This window comes from Schistocerca cancellata, chromosome 8 (genome assembly GCF_023864275.1).
Source record: "Schistocerca cancellata isolate TAMUIC-IGC-003103 chromosome 8, iqSchCanc2.1, whole genome shotgun sequence".
NCBI lineage: Eukaryota > Metazoa > Arthropoda > Insecta > Orthoptera > Acrididae > Schistocerca > Schistocerca cancellata.
In genome coordinates, this window is record NC_064633.1 from 77,140,108 (window position 1) to 77,152,905 (window position 12,798).

Sequence of the window (12,798 nt, forward strand, 5' to 3'; positions counted from 1 at the left end):
ATAACTTTAACCTGTGAGTAGGAAGCATGAAGTTTGTCTTACTCCTAGTGCTGTATTGATGCTTAAAATTGTTGTCTGTGAATAATGTAGGGTTACTATATACTAAAATAATCAGTTCATAGTACAAACAGGGGGCACTTAATATTTTTAGATTTCTTAACAGTGGGCGACAAGATTGTTTTGGTCTTGCGTTACACATATTTCTAACAATTGATTTTTGTAATTTTTATATTCTAATGATTTTGCTTGTATTACCCGAAAAGATAATGCCATACCTTATAACAGCTTCAAAATAACTGTGATAAACAACTTTTCTTATCTCCGTGCTAGTTGAATATGACAAAATTTTCATAGCAAAGGTCAGGCTGTTTAACTTATTTGCTAAGTATTCTATATATGAAGACCAGGATAAATTTTGGTCCAAATGTATTCTTTCAGTTCTTGGTTTCTGCAAGTAATTTGAATTTCATTTATCTTAGAGTTTGTAGTTTTAAACTGAAGTAAATGTGTTTTTCCAATATTCAATTTTAACCCATTTACTTGGAACCAGTTTTCTAAACTGTCTAGAAGATTTGTGACAGTCGTGGGAATTTGTTCAGAGTGATTGCTTTCGATGAGAGCAGACATATCATCAGCGAATACAACTAAGTGTGAATTTATATTTAGTGGCAGGTCATTTATGTTAAGTAAGAATAAAATTGGACCCAGAATTGAGCCTTGTGGAATGCCTTGTTAAACAATCATCCATTCAGAGAAGAAATTTCCCTTGCTTGATGATATAACTACTATTTGTTTTCTCTTTGTGAGGTATGACATGAACCACTCTAAAACATGACCTCCAATTCCATATTTTTCCATTTTATACAGGAGCAATTAATGGTTTTCACAATCAAATGCTTTTGTGACATCACAGAGCAATCCTGCAACTTTGCTACATTTGTCTAAGGCAGAACAAATTTTTTTCACAAACTCATTTATGGCGTCAATTTTAACCCTTTCTGAAAGCCGTATTGATTATCTGACAGTATGTCTGATTTTTCTATAAATTTTTTGATTAGCATTAGTACCACTTGTTCAAATATTTTTGATAAAATTGGGAGAATAGAGATCGGGTGGTAGTTCCCCGTATCTTCTCTTGAGCCTTTTTTGAACAAATGTTTTACCTCTGTATGCTTCAGTGCATCTGGAAAGTGGCCTTCTTTGAGTGATTTATTGATTATTGAGCTGCCAAACATGATATCCCTCATCTTAATGACTGCTTCACAGCCTGTGCCATATGGATCCTTCCCACCAACACCAGTTTTTCTGAATTGCGCAGGTGGGAACTTGCCCTGCAATACATCCCATGTTCCCACAACTGTCCTGGCCTCAACCTTCGTTAGTCACTATCCTCACCCATCCAGCCCCCTCTCTGTCCCCATTCCAGCATTACACAGCTGTCATTTCATCGCCACACCCAGTCTTTTAATTTCTTTTATTTCTCTCCTTTCCACTAATTACCCCCTCCCCCCTCCGCACCTTCTCTCCTGCCCTCCGTCTAAACTGCAACACTTGACTGTCCGCCACTCCCACCATACTATACCTCCCCCTCTCCGCCCCAGCCTCCTCCTTACCCCCACCCAGTCGCCACTCCCATCATGCACTGGTGCTGCTGTTCGCAGTGTGGTCTCAGCTCTCTGAGACTGCAGACATGTGTGCAAGTTTCGTTTATGTGAGTGTGTGCGCGTGTGTGTATGTATGTGTGTCTACTGCTGACAAAGGCCTTAATGGCCGAAAGCTTTAATTGTGTGAATTTTTTTGTTGTGCCTATCGTGACTCAGCATCTCCGCTATATGGTGAGTAGCAACTTTCCTTTTCTATGTTGTATGTACTTATATTTATCCAGTAAATCTTAACTATTTCGTAAATTACGTAATGCTGATCTGTACTTAATTTGACTTTTAATTTATCCACAAATTTTAATTTTAATTAGGCCTTATTGTCCTTAATTTTGAACAACTTTTGAATATGCTAATACTATATTCTATAATCTATAATTATCATACAATTGTGTAAATCTAGGTGTATTTAATTTGGTGTTATGTATTTTTTAAATGCTTACCAAGTATAAGCTAGTGTCATCAGCAAACAGAAATATTTTAGAGTTACCCATAATACTAGAGGGCATATCACTTATACAAATAAGGAACAGGAGCGGCCCTAACACTGATTCCTGGGGCACCTCCCACTTGACAGTACCCCACTCAGATCCCACATCACAGCCGTTATCAACATTGTGAATAATGACCTTTTGCTGCCTGTTGCTAAAGTAAGAGATGAACCAATTGTGAGCTATTCCCCTTATTCTGTAATGGTCCAACTTCTGGAGCAATATTGTGAGATCAACACAGTCAAATGCCTTTGTTAAATCAAAAAATACGCCAAGCGTTCGAAACTTTTTGTTGAGCCCATCCAGTACCTCACAGGGAAAAGAGAATATAGCATTTTCAGTTGTCAAACGACTTCTAAAGCCAAACTGTACATTTGATAGCAAATCGTGTGATATAAAATGATCAATTAACCTTACGTACACAGCTTTTTCGATAACTTTTGCAAACACTGATAGCATAGAAATAGGTCTAAAATTATCTACATTATCCCTTTCTCCCTTTTTATAAAGCGGCTTTAAGGAAAAATTACAAATATGGCTAAATACAAGGCTAACATGTGCAGCACAGTACTTTAATATTCTGCTAGACACTCCATCATAACCATGTGAGTCCTTAGTCTTCAGTGATTTAATTATTGACTCAATCTCCCTCTTGTCTGTGTCACAGAGGAGTATTTCAGACGTCAATCTCGGAAAGGCATTTGCTAAGAAATTTATATGATTTCCTGTAGAAACTAAATTTTTATTTAATTCACCAGCAATTCTCAGAAAATGATTGTTAAATACTGTACATATATCTGATTTATCAGTAACAGAAATATTATTACTGTGAACTGACTATATCATTGACCTTGTGCTGCTGACCAGACACTTCCTTCACAACTGACCGTATGGCTTTAATTTTATCCTGTGAATTAGCTATTCTATTTGCATACCACATACTTTTTGTCTTGCTAATAAAATTTTTAAGCCCTGTTTATAATGGGCTGCTGTAGCTTGATTGTGACTACTTCTAACATTTTGATATAATTCCCACTTTGTTCTACATGATATCCATATCCTGCTAGTCAGCCAACTGGGCTGTCCATTACTGCTAGTACCCCATTTAGAATAAGCAACTCTCAAAGATCATGAGAAATGTGTTATGGAAAGCATTGTATTTATCATCTATATTATCGGCACTATAAACATCTTGCCACTCTTGTTCCTTGACAAGTTTTAAAAAACTCTCTATTGCTGTTGGATTAACTTTCCTATGTAGTTTGTAATTAAATATGACATTGGTTTGAGTACAAAAACCTTTTAGTGTTAAAATTTGTGCATCATGGTCTGAAAGGCCATTCACCCTTTTACTAACAGAATGCCCATTTAGTAATGAAGAATGAATAAAAATATTGTATATGACTGTGCTACTGTTCCCCTGCACCCTAGTTGGAAAAAACACACTTTGCATCAGAGCATATGAATTTAGGAGATCTACCAACATCCTTTTTCTTGCACAATCATATACAAAATTAATATTGAAGTCACCACATATAACTACTGTCTGGTACTTCCTACAAAGTGAATCAAGAACCCTCTCTAGCTTAAGCAAAAATGCTCTGAAGTCGGAGTTAGGGGACCTATAAACAACAGCAATTAGAAGTTAAGTTTCACTCAATTCACCTAATGCTGCACAACTTTCAAATATCTGTTCAGTGCAGTGTCTTGATATGTCTATGAACTCAAATGAAATACTGTTTTTTGCGTACAGAGCCACTCCCCCACCCCGCAAGGAACTCCTTGAAAAACAGCCAGCTAATTTGTAGCCTGGTAAAGGAAGCCTCTGAATTATCAAATTATTTAAGTGGTGCTCTGATATACCAATAATTTCAAAGTTAACATCTATTAGCAGTTCACTAACTTTATCTCTAATACCTCTTATATTTTGATGAAATATGGTAATTCCTTCTCTACTTGGAAACATTACATCTTCTGGAGGTGAGCCCTTAGTTAGAGGCACTTCCTTTAAGCAAGTATACCAATCAGCTGACTTCAGTCTAAAAAAGGTGCAGCTCTAACACCAACTACTACAGGAATTTTTCCATGAGTGACACCACTACCACCACCCACTACACTGTCACCTATAAGCTTAGCCAGCCTCCCCTTCCCATACCTATTGAGGTGCAGGCCATGCCTAGTGAAATCCCATCTACTGATAGACTGAACCAGCACCACTGAGGTGTGATCCATGCCCTCCGCCATCAGTGCCCTCCCCAGCCCTACATTAACGTGCCTAACAGCTGCATTAAGGTGAGGACGATCATGATGCTGCAACAGTTGCACGAAATGCACATTAGTGCCACCAGTTTGAGTAGCTATCTTAACCAAGTCACCACTGACATCATATTTCCCGTCCCTATCGAGGCTGTTCCCTGCTCCACCCATTATCACTACCTGATCCTCCTTCATAAAATTCTTACATAACTCCCCTATGCTTTCAGTCACCTGAGCCAACCCTGCACTAGGCTTCACAATGCTGGTGACCTGGTACTCACTCCCCAACACTTCCTGCAACTGCTGGCCCACACCTCTACCGTGGGAACTACCTAGCAGCAGAACCTTCTTTCTGCCAGACTTTGCAACTAACCTAAGCCTCCTAATTGCTGAGGACTGCTGAAAGTTACCTACATCTACAGCTACACGAGGCTCCTTTCCACTCAACTCTGACAGTTGGTCGTATCTATTGCATGTATGCAAAGTAAAACTGTCTGAAAACCTCCTCTTCCTAGATACCTTCTTGCCAACTGCCAGTTCCCATTCCCCACCACCCTTCACCCTCCTCAACCTATCTAGTTCCTCCTTTGCACATTGTAACTGCACCTGAAGGGCACAGATCTTATGCTCCTGCTCCTCTATTAACTTGTTTCTACTACAGATTCTACATTCCTAGGAGACGATCTCCCTAAAATGACCACTGGCTTCCCCACTGCATTCCCCCCAATGTAAATATTTTGAACAAATCCCACACCGTAATCCACTACTCACAAACCTACGACAGAGCCCACACTTTTCACTCATGGTAAAATTTTACAGTTACTGAAAAAAAAACTATACGTCTACGTTACCAAACTTCAGTTACACCAGTAGAACTATTTAAGAACTAACAGTAATGGTCTCGAAATTCTCTGCCTACTAAGAAAGGAGCTACTTGTATTAATACTACTACAACACAGCAATATCACTTCTGTCATCCCTGTCGTGAAAGCCAACTCCTGGTTCTTGAGCCGGTGCATCATCTTGTTCACCTGTGTGGATCAGATACTTAAATACGCTCAAAAGAATTACAAGTTATTTGTATATTAAGCTTATGTCAGTAGCATTTACAAAATTATTATACATGTAGTAAAACAATGAAATGATATAGTTATTACTGTATGTACCTTTGTTCTCCTCTAACTCCATGCTATCTTCCACAGCGAGATTGTGTAGCACACAGCACACTCGGATGAAGTGCACCATCTCTTTAACACTCCTCAATTTTAAGTGGTATAATTGTCCAAAACACTGCTTCAGCAGGCCAAAGTAATGTTCTACAACACTCCTGTTTTTTGAAAGTGTCATATTGAAGTCACATTGCACTCTGGACAAATGCCCTGTATTTCTAAATGGTGTTAATAAATTTCTGGTGCAGGGATAGGCACTCTCACCCAAAAGATGAAACCCTCCACACTTTTCTTCGAGGATTTGGTAGAGTGTGGACATTCTGAACACTCTCCCATCATGCACAGAGCCCGGATAGCCAATGACTAAGTCCCTAATCTGTTAGTTATGATCTGAAACTATTTGCAGTTGAATGGAAAAATAATTTTTCCTATTCATATACAACTGGGGATCTTTTTGCAGACTATCAATTCTAATGTGTGTACCATTGATTGCCCCAATCTCACCAGGCCACCCATTTCCCTGGAAATGAGCCTCAATCCGTGCTCTTTCTTCGGTGGATGGCCACTTTATAGGTTCTTCACTTAAATCACTGATGAAGTTAGTAACTCTCTGTATAACACATCGCAGAGAAGAAATACAGATATCTAACTTATTTGCGACATTCCTGAAATCTGCAGCTATGTGGCCAGTGAACCACAAAAATATCAAGATGTGCTGCAGTGGGAGTAGTTTTCCATTTCCCCCTGCCTGATAATTATAGTACCTGGAATTTCTAAATCTTTCACTAAGATCATCTGCCACGTGACGCCACACACAAAAATGTTCTACAAATTCACTGTCACTGTAGTGTGGCACCACATTCTCTACATAGTTTTTGATCCTTTGTCTATTTTGTGGTTGGAACATTTCCAGCTCCTCGTCACTCTACAGAAAATTTGATTCAGATGTGCTGTACATCTGGAATAAATAGAATTATTAAATTTCGTGTTTCAACCACTTGCAATTCCTCTGCACTCATCCTAGTAAAGGTGACTTCATATGAGAATAAATAAAATGCTTACCTTATAATTAACGACGATGGCTCAGTCAAAGACCACCTAGGACTGCAGACTCTGGGCGTATACAGTATTGATTGTGAATGTGGTACGAAATACATCGGACAAACGCAGCGCTGCATCACGCAGAGGCGCTCGGAACACATTAGACATGTACGCCTTGGTCAGACAGAAAAATCGGCGGTTGCGGAACATAGCCTTAACGAAGGACACACCTTCCTCTTTGAGGGTACGAAGAAGCTGTGTGACGCTAAAGGATTTTGGGATTCGGTTTTCAAAGAGGCTGTAGAAATTCGGTTGAACAGCAACCTGATCAATCGAGACACTGGTTTCCAACTTAGTACAGCTTGGAATCCCGCAATAACTAAAATTAGAAGAGAACGCTCCGGCACGAAGACGGTAGCGGTCAAAGACGTAGTAGGAACCGGCAGGGACTCGACGCCCGGTCCGCGCCGCGAACCCCCCACCACTGGCGCGGCGGCCGATTCCGCAGGTACCTGATTGGTCGGCGCCCGGGATCAGTCACTGGTCGAGGAGCCTTTATAGGACCGCGCAACACAGCATCTCGACACTTCGCTTGAAGATGATGGGTACGAAACCCTTCGAAACGTTGCGAGAAGACGACGCCTTTACTCGGCTGATCACCCGAGAAGATTTCACGAATGGAATACGCCGAGAAAGTCTCAAATCACATTTAACATACCTCTACGGGGAGGATATCCATCGCAGCTACCAGATGCTACAGAAACTACGACTCAAGGCGGGCAAGCTGCTTAGCAGACTGGCCTTCTTACAACGGTGTCGAGACAAAGAAGTGTTGCCGAAATTTGCCAACTTGCGGCACCCTGTTAGCACGACAAGATCCAGACGCATACTACAACGAGCCGGTGCGGCCCTGGTGCGCGAACACATACGGGTCACCAGGCAGGAGTTAGATAAGAACGCAAGGATGCTTCTTACTCAACACCTTCGATTGGCCTCCTATCTCCCACCACACACATGGGAGTGGATCGACGGAAACACATATGCAAGCAGTGAGATCCACAAGAGAAAAGCCACGGAAAAACAATGTGGCAAGTTCACCAGACTGTCCAGAGCCCGGCAACATGCCGACCACACAACCAATGCCAAGACTGTCATCAATCTGTCAGGCAAAGAACTGGACGAGACCACAATATCAGTGCTGTCGAGAGGACTTAACTTTGCTCCAGTACCCAGGACACTACCTAAGCGAGACATTATCAGCAGCATCGAGCAAGCCGTGCGCGGCCTCCCTACGGAGGCAGCTGAGGAAGTTAGGAGAGAAACGTGCAGGGTCCTGGAGAAGGCAAAAATGCCCAAGAACAACATAACGTCTGCTGAAAGGAAGGCTCTTAAGGCCCTACGTGAGGAAGAGGACACTGTCGTTCTAGCTGCTGACAAAGGCAATGCCACGGTGATACTGAGGAAAGAAGATTATTGGCAGAAGATAAACTCACTGCTACAAGATACTGCCTACAAGCAACTGGACAAGGACACGACAGCCTCCGTGACTCGCAAGACCATCGCCTTGCTCAATGACTCTGGACTGGAAAAGGACGTCATCAGGAAGCTGTACCCCAGAGCACCGGCACCACCACGGCTATATGGGCTCCCTAAGATCCACAAAGACGGAGTTCCATTGCGACCCATAGTGAGCACCATCAACTCACCGACATATGGTTTAGCCAAGTACCTAGCACAACTGCTCAAACCGATCGTGGGTCACTGTGAGCACCATGTCAAGAACTCGGCGGAGTTTGTGAAGGTACTAAAAGGCTTTCGCCTGGATAAAGAAGATCTTCTTGTCAGCTTTGACGTCACCTCACTCTTCACACGAGTACCGCTGGAAGACTCCCTAGCGCTGCACGAAACACGCTTTAGTGAAGACACAATAAAGCTGTTCCGGCATGTGTTAACAAACACCCACTTCAAATGTGGAGGCAAATTTTATGAACAAGTGGATGGTGTAGCCATGGGGTCCCCCTTAGCTCCAGGCATCGCTAATCTTTACATGGAGCACTTTGAAGACATAGCCCTGGACACCGCCCCACTGAAACCTAAAGCCTTCCACAGATATGTGGATGACACTTTTGTCGTGTGGCCACATGGCAGAGAGAACCTGCAAGACTTCCTGCGACATCTGAACAGCATACACAACAACATACAATTCACTATGGAGGTGGAAGAAAACGGAAGCTTGCCCTTCCTTGACATTCTAATCAAGAAGCACCCTGATGGCACCTTGGGTCACGCTGTGTATAGGAAGAAGACACATACGGATTTATACCTTCATGCACAGAGTTGCCACCACCCGGCACAACGCAACTCAGTGCTTAACACACTTGTGCACAGGGCCAAGTCTATCTGTGATGATGACAGCCTACCTGCAGAGTTACAACACCTAAGGAAGACCTTCCGCAGCAACGGTTATAATGAGACGCAAATCTCGCGCGCCCTACACAAGAGCAGGAAGGTAGACACACCGGAAGAAGAAGATGAGACCAGATGCCTGGCATTTCTACCATACGCGGGACCGCCAACAGCCAAGATTGCCCGCATTCTGGAGAAACACAACATCAAGACAATTTTTCATGCCCCAAGTAAAATTAAAGACATACTTGGCTCAGTCAAAGACCACCTAGGACTGCAGACTCCGGGCGTATACAGTATTGAATGTGAATGTGGTACGAAATACATCGGACAAACGCAGCGCTGCATCATGCAGAGGCGCTCGGAACACATTAGACATGTACGCCTTGGTCAGACAGAAAAATCGGCGGTTGTGGAACATAGCCTTAACGAAGGACACACCTTCCTCTTTGAGGGTACGAAGAAGCTGTGTGACGCTAAAGGATTTTGGGATTCGGTTTTCAAAGAGGCTGTAGAAATTCGGTTGAACAGCAACCTGATCAATCGAGACACTGGTTTCCAACTTAGTACAGCTTGGAATCCCGCAATAACTAAAATTAGAAGAGAACGCTCCAGCACGAAGACGGTAGCGGTCAAAGACGTAGTAGGAACCGGCAGGGACTCGACGCCCGGTCCGCGCCGCGAACCCCCCACCACTGGCGCGGCGGCCGATTCCGCAGGTACCTGATTGGTCGGCGCCCGGGATCAGTCACTGGTCCAGGAGCCTTTATAGGACCGCGCAACACAGCATCTCGACACTTCACTTGAAGATGATGGGTACGAAACCCTTCGAAACGTTGCGAGAAGACGACGCCTTTACTCGGCTGATCACCCGAGAAGATTTCACGAACGACGATGAAGCATAATCAGCAAAAGAGCAAACCGACTGCCACAACAGCTTCCAAGAGAATGAACAGTGAAGAACATGCACATGGAGTCTGCCCCCACTTCAACTCCCATAGCTCTGCGCATGCGTGAATCTGGCTGCTTGGCTGCAGAAGAAACATTTTTCTGATTAGTGTCTGTGGAGGTGTGTGAGGTAATGGACAAGTTGTGGCACCCTGGAAATATTCTAAGTTCGGAGTTGGCATGGCTGCATGGGCCACTCGGCAAGCTGGGGCTTGTCAGCAACTGCGTGGTGCCGAATAATAGCCGGAACAAGAGCGGTAGCCCCAGCGCGTAGTCCAGGAAGACCACATGGGTGGGAATTCCATGTTGACACTATGTCGAGGAATGGGCTTCGTGTCAATGAAGGAGATTTGTATGCCGGGAGTGCCAAAGATGGCAGACTTTGTGAAACCATAACGGCAGACATTTCACAGTTCATGTGGAAATTAATAATAGCCAGAGGAATCATACCTTAAAAAGAAACATGTACATTACCATTATTTGCACAACCATTCTGGTGTAATCAGATTTTCAATATCTTTATTAGTTTAAAGTTTAGTATCTGACTGTAAATTACATGAATAGCACCCAGCAACAAGTTTCGAAAATCTAAACGGTTCATCCAATTTTGTCGATCGATATGTCTTTAGAAAGTTATTAGTGTAAACGTAAACTGGTGTAAATTACAGGCATGTAACTTGAATAGTACATGAGTTATTGGAGGTCAAAGTGGCCGATTACTATTGATCACGTCAGGCCATAAGTACTCCATAGTTACACGAAGGAACAGTAGCAGCATGCTTATAAATATACTTATTCGTCTTTGTCTTTGTTTATATCTGATATATACTATTCATGAAGAAATTGGTCAAATATTTACTGTGTTTTAGAAAGCTCAAAGGCATTAGGCTACTGGCCTACTTTTGTTTCTGTTCCTTTGAGATATGTTTGTTTAATCTGTTTATGTGTTTAATAATGTGTGTTAGAACATGTTTATGGTCCAGACATAGGAGTATTTATTTAATTTCGAGTTATTTAAATGTAAATCCAGTATTTCGTACGTGTTTCAATATGTTTGTGAGTATGTGTTGGCTTGGAGACATGGAGAGAGCGATCTAGCCAATCTGAGCACTCGTTATGGTAGGCAAATACCAAAGTCAATGGAGAGACTGCATGGAAATGGGGAAGGAGCATTGGGTCACGCAGAACACGAGTGAGTGCTGGACGGGAAGGTGCGACAGACAGTCGCAGGAAATACTTGGAGAGGGTTGCTCAGTTTGCGCGTGGTTGCGGCAGATGGAAATATTTCATGGTGCCGAATTGTGCAGTTGTGAGATTTCCATGGCTTCTTCAGTGAAGACATAGTATGCGTTTAGTAGTGAATATCTCGCGAGCTATGTTGTTCATAACTAATTACGTGAAGTAGGGATCTATTGTTTCCCTGTTATTCAACTTATATTTTATTTAATTGCTCAATCATCGACACAAATAAGTGTTTTACAGTAATAAATGGCATTGTTAAAGGTACATCTGCTATCGTACTCCTCATTTAAAGTCGTTAAAATAGTAACTGCAGATTTTATTTAATTGCAATCTTTCATTTAAAAAATTTCTATTTTACATTCGAGATTCACAATTGATGAGTGATAGGAACTTTCGACCATTCAATTCATGTGTATATTCAGTTTGTATACTGTAGACTCAGCAGTATTTGGCTTGTAATGCAGCAACTACGTATCACAGCCCCTCGACAATAAAACCAGTCAAAAGTGCACTTAATATATGTAGCAAGTGTCTGTCAATCTCCTTCACTTGTTTTTCTGTCCTTCTACCCCCTTCCACCTTGTCCTTCCCTTGTGTCCTTCCTTGTCTGTCTCCATCTCTTTCCCCCCCCCCCCCCCCCCCCCTGCTCAGCTGTGTCCATCTGTACTTGTAGCCCCTGGAAGACATGCCGATACTAACTGCACAATAAGCCTGTCATGTAAGGCAGCCTACATGTCAGTGGTAGAAAACATCTTTTTGCCTTATCTCTGATCCTATGGGAACTATGAGGTTTTAACCTCCACAGTGCTCATTCTAACATAACAAGCAGTATATGTACCAAATTTGACTGAAATTGATGCAGTGGTTTAGGAAGAGTTGCTGGATGTAAACCATGAATATTCTATACACAGGGATTCAAGAAGATACGCAAATATTTTAATGTGTTATTCTACAAGTAAAACTAAAGAGAAAAGTTCATATAAACATAGGTCTGCAAATGTTTAGTTACGGAGTTAACAGCTGATAAAAGATTTTGCCTGAAATTTAGCAACTTCGCCAATATGAAGCCATCGCAAAACTGGACAAGGTTAAAGTAAAGCTTGATCTCCATTTATTTTGTTGTTATTGGTCTAGTGAATCTCATAAAACATGTCCCAGACGTGTATCTGCAGTATTTTTTCAGAACATCCAGAGAAGCAAAGATTATTATCCAGGTAAATTTGTTTACTTTCCATTAAGAATGTAGAAACATTTATGTCATTGTTGGCAACTGCTAGTGAGTTGTTTCAGTCTTTTACCAACCTTGAAACAAGTTAGTTTTGTGCATTGTTCAGTGAAAGAACATAATAACAACAGTGTATTTAAGTGAGGCTACATAGTAACTGTTGTGGTATGGTATTAATAAAAGCAGATTATCTGACACATTCATACAGTTTCAGTTAACATTATTATCATCATTTTTCCAAAATTAAATTCTCTACAAATTCTGTTGAAAACTTTGTGCAATTGTCTGGAATTTAAAGAACAAATTGGGCCAAGTAGTTAATAAATTAAAAATTTCATGAAATTACTTCTTTGCTTCTCTGG